Here is a 7,830-nt window from a genome sequence, read left to right as displayed (position 1 = left end):
CCTGTACTTCTTTACAGGATTTACTAATCCCTTAAAGGTCTTCTTAATCTTTAAAGATCTCTATCATATTATAAGATTGGATTTGTGATCATCTTCTCATTAGGATATCTAGGATTTGCTTTAGCATGATTGCTAGGCTCTGGTAGTGCCATATTGCCCTGGCTCTTGTTGATTGTGTTTTTCACTGCCTTTAGGCATCTGGTTTTACCTGGTGTTGGCTGGATGATCCTGATGACAACAGGACTTCTTGGGAAGGCAGGGTGAGTTGTGGACCAGACAATGGAGGTCAGAGGACCCTACTCTGCTTACTGTGTCATAGATGGGCCATACTGGCAAGACATTGCTGGGGCAATGTTCCAAGAAAAAAAATATGGAGTGCTTCATGAGTTTGTCTTTCATCCTTGAACAGGGACACTACTAATCTGCTCTGTATCATTCCAATTTTAGTGTATTTACTGCCAAACTGACCACAGTTCTAAAGCTTTCTAAAGCTGCAATTTTTAAAATATAGTTCTTCATGTCATGGTAACCCCAACCTTAATTTTTTTTTGTTGCTACTTCATAACTGTAATTCTGCTACTATTATGAATCGCAATGTAAACATATGATATGCAGAATATGTGATATGTTGCCCCTGTGAAAAGGTCACTTGACTCCCAAAGATGTCATGACCTACAGGTATAACTGCTATATCAGAATATTTATTTTTCCTGGTGTTTGATTCTTTTACTTATGAATTATATTTTTCTTAATGACTTCACTTTCTGATTCTAGCTATACTTATACCCATGTGTACATCAGATTTGAGTCACAATTTATTTTGAAGATGCAAATTAGTGCTCTTTTTTTTTTGTCTTAATGATACTTTATGCTTTTAGCATTGAGATAGTATAATGGTTCTAAGGTTTCTGAAATAGAGGCTGTGAGTACAACAATCCCAGGGGAAGATAGAGAATTTCTTAGAAATATTTTTACTAATAATATAGTTTCTAGTTTATAATAATGATACTGGTATCAGACTCTGTGGGATCCTGAAAAGAGAAAAATCACAAAATCACAAATAAAAAATTAAGCAAGGGTTATATGAAATGAAGCATAAACTTCATTAGCCTCATGACAATCTGCCTTAAATTGAAACTATAGCTCAATGTTGGGAACTTGCTCAGCCCTGGTAAAGTTTTTGGTTCAATTCCCAGAACCACACACACATGTATACACAGAAGTGTAAAATATTCTCTTCTATCTGTAATATATGTTTATTTGGTGTGGGTTTGGTGGTTGTGATAGAGATGATGGGGTAAACGTAGTTGGCTAAAGCCTCTATATATTACTTTTACCAGGTTGGATAATGATAGTCATTGTCAGCATAGATAAAATATAAAGAGTGAAGAATGATACTTCATAAACCACAGTAAAAATGCCTTTCAGTGGTAAATGTCAGCATCTTTTGACATAGGGGATCCTAATTGCATTGGCAATGTTAAGAATAGAGAGTTCTTTCCTGGTACTTAACTATTGCCTGTAACAGACCAGGGAACACAAACTAAAACACAAGTGTCTTCCTTTTTTTTCCAAGAGAGTGAGAGAATTTTCCCAATGTTTAAACACATTCATATTTCCAGTTATATAAGTCCAAGTATAAAAGCATTTAATAGGCTTTTGGGTGGCATACCTCCCCTCTTTGTAAAATGAAAACACCATCTTTGTGGGAAGTAAACATTGCTAATTAAGTCCAATACTACGTTGAGAAAGGGAAACCAGTGATAACATATATTCAACTGGAATAGTTATATTAAAAATGATAATATCCACTTTACTACAAATCAATTTTTACTTAAATTAGGGCTTTTTAACAAAAACATTGTTAGCCATTCATGGTCAGAATTCTACTGCTTGAGTTAAATTATGCTACATACTAAAAGCCAGGAGACCCCTGTTTTGTAACAAGGCAGTGGATATTACTTATTAGTACTTTTTAAAGAAGTGCTTCAGGCTAACCCTTTTTCCCTCTTTCTAATTCTGGACAAAGATCACTTTTATTTAGGAATGGACTTTTAAGTATTCTCCAAATATTCCATCAGTGTATCCTTTCCCATGTGGTACCTTTATTCTTGGCGGATGAATAAGGAAATTCAATGGCCTGACCCATTTCCATCCAAAGAGGCCATGGAGATTTGATGTACACTTATACTTGTCTCCTTTCTTACTATAACATGGCGCAAGGCACACTTAAACAAATGTCCTCTTACTGTTCTCAACATTGCCCATTTTTGCTCCTTACTACCCACCACTTTATGAGTCAAAGCTGACTTCTCAGTTTCTGGTCTTACCTTCTTTTGAAGAGTGTATTGTAGTAGATAATATCTAACTTATCTTGTGTTAGAATTATGCATCATGGGAGTATTTAGACTTTTCCTGACGCAAGACTAATGTGGTTTTCATTTAAGGATCCATGTGTGTCTAACAATCTCTTATACCATGGCTGATCTGGAATCTTAGCTCAATCTCTAAGTGTTTTTTTTTTCCCCAGATTCTAACATATTCTTTCATTATTTTCTGTCTAGAAACTATTTTGCTAAAGCCTCCAGCAGCTGAATTCTGCTAAGCTTCATGGAGTCTTGTCCTCAACACACATATCTTAATATTGACCAAGCACTCACAGTAGAGCCTTGTTATCAACATGTATGTCTCCATACTGACCGGGCACTCAAACTTCTCTGTTACTGTGGTTCTCTCATGGTCAGCTCTCTCTCCTCTCTAGCGCCCTGTGCTTAGTCCCCAGCTGCCTTGGTGTACCTGTGCTCTAATCTCAACTTCCTCTACTCACAGAGATTTGTGTTCTGTCTGTAAGGATGAAATACTAACCGCTGTTCCTCTTCAAGGAGCAAATCCTGGTTGACCCCATCTAAGAAGGGTTGCCATACATATCTTACCCATGGGGATACTTCTTGTCATAAAGAGGTGAACTGAGCACTTGTTTTCCTACCATATCAGGTCTTCAGACCTGACTTCTGTCTCCAAACTCTCTACACTTTCAGTGTGGTGACTTTAAGCAAGACTCTCAAATTCACTATCGTGGTTAAAATACTTGAGAGTAAGAAGATCATTGGTTAACTCTGAATCATGTAACACAGATGTGCCACTCTTGTATTTTGCTAATTGTTGTATCCATATATTCCCCCCAATGTCTTTATCCATTCATCTTGCCTAAAATCACTGTGGTTCATCTAAATAATTAGCCTTTTCAGTATTCTTAGACTCTTTAGGGGGAAGGTTCTGACTCCTCAGATGCTTAGAATCCCACCTTGTGTTCATGTCTCTGAGAACCAACTTTGAGCTATACTGGTCTTTCCTAATGCTTTTTCCTGTGTATACTGAGAGGCGGGTAATGACAGGACTGTAAAAAAAAAAAATAGAAGTACTTTAAAAGGTTAACCTCTTCCTCTGGATTTCAGAATAACCAATCGTATGCTGGACACTTTACCATTTGCCTAAAAGTGATTTATAGTAAAATCTTTAAGCAAGGTAATAAACTGTTCAGTGGTTATGCTTTCTAAAACTTCAGAACTTCTTTAAAATCTATAGAACTTGACAATTATCTTAAAGATTTTTTAATTTTCAGAACTTTATTGAAGAATATATTTAGAAATTTGCTATTTATAATCTATATTAATTCAAAATAGAAATACTTTACAAAGGACTTATGATATGTTTTAGGTGATATACAGTTGTAACACAGCAATAGCCATTGCAAACACATGAGTTTTTAAGTTGCCCCAGTGATTATAAATAGCTCACTGAAAATGCTCAGCAATTAAATTGAAATGTGACATCTCTTCTGAACAACAAAAAATAGATATAATTCTTTATGATGTTAAAACTGTTCTACTCTGTAAATACACTGCTCTTGTTGCACATGAACTGCTAGGTGCTATCGATAGTGGCTTTTTTTAGACTAGTGGTAGAAATTGAGAAAAATATATACCAAGTTTGTTTTACTACAATAATAACTGAAACTTGTTCTTTCAGAATCATAATCAGCCCCCAAAGTGTGTGTGCTGTTTACAAATCAAAAAGCTATCCATTTATCCATGTATCAATCTTGTTTTTACTCAGTAATAAACGTTAAATAAGTTGATATTAAAGGAAGGAAATGCTTAAGCATTGTGTAGACTGTGGGACTAGATATATAAAGTGGATAAAACATCAGTGAATATCATCTAATCCTCCCACCTGTGTGTGTGTGTGTGTGTGTGTGTGTGTGTGTGTGTGTGTATTCACACTCACATGTGTCTGTATGTAAATGTGTCTGGGAATGTGAGAGTGTGTGGGTATGTATGTATATGTGTGCATGTATGTGAAAGCCAGAAGACACCTTCAGGTGTAATCCTCAAGAACAATGTCCATCTCCCTAAGACTGGGTTTCCTATTGGTTTAGAACACACCAAAATGGCTAGGCTGATTAGTGATCCCCCCAATGTCTAGGGGGATCTGTCTTTGTCTCCTGTCTTCTGTCTTTGTCTCCTGTCCTCTTATTCTTAGAATAAAAAATGTCATTGTACCTAGCCTTTTTGAGAGGTCTGGGGATTGAACTCAGGTCTTTATGCTTACAATGCATGTACTTTTTCTACTGTTCTCCCTCAACAGGATTAATATTATCTGACATGAAATGCATTTTAATTAGAATTTAAACTCTTGAAGCCGGGCGGTGGTGGCTCACGCTTTTAATCCCAGCACTTGGGAGGCAGAAACAGGCGAATTTCTGAGTTCGAGGCCCGCCTGGTCTACAGAGTGAGTTCCAGGACAGCCAGGGCTCCACAGAGAAACCCTGTCTTGAACTCCCCCCCCAAAAAAAAAACACTTGAACTATTATTGAACTATACGTGAAGATTTACTATAATGCAGTCGCCCAGGCTAGTTTATCCTAGTAAAACACATTTCCACTGAAAAAGAAAATAGAAATCTGCTTGCAGTCATAGGTATGGTCTCTATTTACCATTACCTAGTCATTATGTCTAACTAGGTTGAGCACTCCAATCAGCTTTGCCTAATTTATACTTTGATTTTAAATTATCTTGCCAATATCCTTATACCAAACCCCCAGACCCAGACTTCTTGAGAGGACCCTTACTCTCTCACATTTCCACATTCTATCCACCTCTGCATCTCTTATATACACTATAGTGGTACATTTTCCTTTTTCGTTAGCACTAGCTAGGGCTTGGAACAACACAGGATGTCCTAATGAAAAGTGAAGCAAAGGCTATCTGTATTTAGGTATGAGTTTCTTAAGTGTTTGGAGACAGGGTCCTCAAGATGTCTTCTTTACAGACTCATTTTTAGCTGTATGCATATGTGTGTGAGAGTGTATGTATGAATGTATGTATGTATGTGTGTGTGCATGTTTGTGTTATGTATGTATGTGTGTCTATTTGAGCATCTGTGTGTCTGTGTTAATGAATGAATGCAATGTATATGGGAGTGGCTGCAAAGACCAGGACAGCACATTGGATTCTCTATAGCTGTAGTTTCAGGCAGTTGTAAGCCACCTAACATAGGTTCTGAGAACTGAATTTTGGTCCTCTGTAAGAGCAATCTCTCTTAGCTATTGGGTCATTTTCAGCTACATATTTTCTTAGTTTAGTTTATGTATTCATATCAGTCAAAATAATTTTACTAATCTTTATTTCCTGAAGTTTGTTTTCAAGCAATATAGTTGATTGCGATATTTCTCCAAATGGTTGTTTTCATTTGATCTTCAATATATATATTACTTTCATGGTAAATGGGCTGATGTTAGATTGAATCTGACTGAAATATCGACCTCATCCAAATAAAACCCACTTTAATACACCTTACTGACTAGTTGACTTGGAATTCTTAAGAACAGCCTTCTTAAACACTGTGAGTGTTTAACTTTTGCAGGATTCAGTTCTATTTCATTTATATTTTTTTTCTCGTGTGGAAACAAGCTCTTTCAGACTTAAACTTACCTGAGATATTGAAGTATGAGTTTAGAGAGGAGTGGAAAGGCCATTTGAGCAGCAATGATGTGCAACAGAGTCCAAATGGCTTATTTCATGGAGGATTAAAAACACCCTAAAGCACACATAGGGTTCTCTCCTCAGCGAACCAAAACAAAGCAGCAGATTAAAACAATGTTGAAAAAGAAAGAAAAAAAAAGAGTGAAAAAAGAGAAAGCAGCAGATAAAGAAGCCCATTGCTTGATTCAGGCCCAGAGGTTAGGGCCTGAATTATATTATATTTCACATATATCAAAACTTTTGTCTAATTTAATCATATGTGCTCACCGTGATAAGCTAGAATCACTAAGAAATTTTGAATTATAAAACTTTGTTGAAACAACTGTATAAATGTGGGTGTATTTGAAAATGTTTCTTCTAAGTGTACACAACAACATAAAGTAATCATAGTGAAAATATTCAAAAGAATCAAATAAACAATGTTAGTTTTGGGGCTCATTGCTTTGAGTGAGACCCATAGGTCATACTTCGATCTGTTTCCCATATATGATGTGGATGTGCTAAGTCAGTCATAGTTTAATAAGCACAATTGTTATGCCGGTGTGGTTAATAGACCTGGGTATTCTGCTGAAGTTCCCTGTCAGCTGAATCATTTCTAGCAAATACTATAGCCTGAAGCTGGTTTTCCATATTGATAACATTAAGATAAAGTAATCACTTCACAATAATACAATAATACAAAAGGTTATATGTTTTAAGTTATGTGCTAACTGTAATACCTGAGCCATACTTTTTGAACAAATGACTGCTATCATGAAAGGCAGGTAAAATGTAAAAGGTGATAATTATCCTTAAGGTGTCTTCTACCTATCAGAATGTTGAAAGAAGATCTACATAGACACAGTTAACTATTTTTCTGAATATCAGTTGTTCTGTCTATAGAGTGATGCCCAGTGTAGAGGTTCTCTGTTACAAGAGGAGTTTCAACATTCTACAGATAAGGATAGTAGGGCCTGGGAGAAAAATAGGTCTTACCTGAAGTCATGAAGATGATAGGTTGTTGATATCTTTAACATAGAATAGCTATTTTGCCTTCAGCCGTGAAGGTTCCTTTTGGCACTTTAACATCTTTCTGGACATTTCAACACCACATATTAATTGAAATTAGACCAGATGTGACACCGTTTGTGAGACTCAGTAAAAAAGAGCAGCACATAGGAGAATAAAAGGCTAACAATGTGTTGTTTCATTTAAACAACAAACATAACAACTAGTTCAGGTTAAAGCTGAAGGCGATTTTGCGGGAATGGAATGTGGATCAGTGTTAAAATCTCCCACTCAACCTTGAGAGCACATTTGCCAATGCTGCTAGATCCAGCCATTATTTTTTGTCAAAATAAATCACCTTTCGTCATGCTCCTTTCTGTCTGCGCTTGCCAAGCTTTCGCCTTGACTTGACATTTCAATCATACTTGTTTATCTGTTTTTCCATTCTCTATAATCATTAAAGCATTAACTTTGTCAAGGCTGGTTTTTTTCATTTCTCATGCCGGGTTCTTCCATTTTCACAGCTTTGCTTGTAGGCCCTGTGCTGTGTACTAACCAATTAGAGTAGTGACCATGGCTCTGACTTGTGTCTCCCTTCGGCTTGTCCCGTTTCAAGCTGGATCCTTATGGTCAGCCACCTTTGCTGTTGTTCTCCTGTTTCAATTTATTCTTCTTTTCTAAGTTCTTAGTCCTTCCTTCATTTTGTGCTTTCATGCATGCTGTAACGATTGGGTGTTTTTTAAGAGGCTGTGATTTGGAGGACAGTGTGGAGAGGTTTATCAGGGCATCTGAGGGGTAG

The 7,830-nt window shown here is 36.5% G+C and overlaps 1 non-coding gene across 1 annotated transcript; it reads right to left on the bottom strand.

Annotated features, from left to right (window-relative positions):
* Window positions 1–364: 364 nt before the first annotated feature.
* Window positions 365–467, bottom strand: LOC116097227. The gene has a single exon (XR_004121284.1). It is a non-coding gene; the product is annotated as a U6 spliceosomal RNA (small nuclear RNA).
* Between the last annotated feature and the right edge of the window lie 7,363 nt (window positions 468–7,830).

Source organism: Mastomys coucha, unplaced genomic scaffold (assembly GCF_008632895.1).
Source record: "Mastomys coucha isolate ucsf_1 unplaced genomic scaffold, UCSF_Mcou_1 pScaffold18, whole genome shotgun sequence".
In the NCBI taxonomy this organism is placed as follows: domain Eukaryota; kingdom Metazoa; phylum Chordata; class Mammalia; order Rodentia; family Muridae; genus Mastomys; species Mastomys coucha.
The sequence above is the reverse complement of the archived record's forward strand: the minus strand, read 5'-3'. Positions and strand labels throughout refer to the sequence as shown.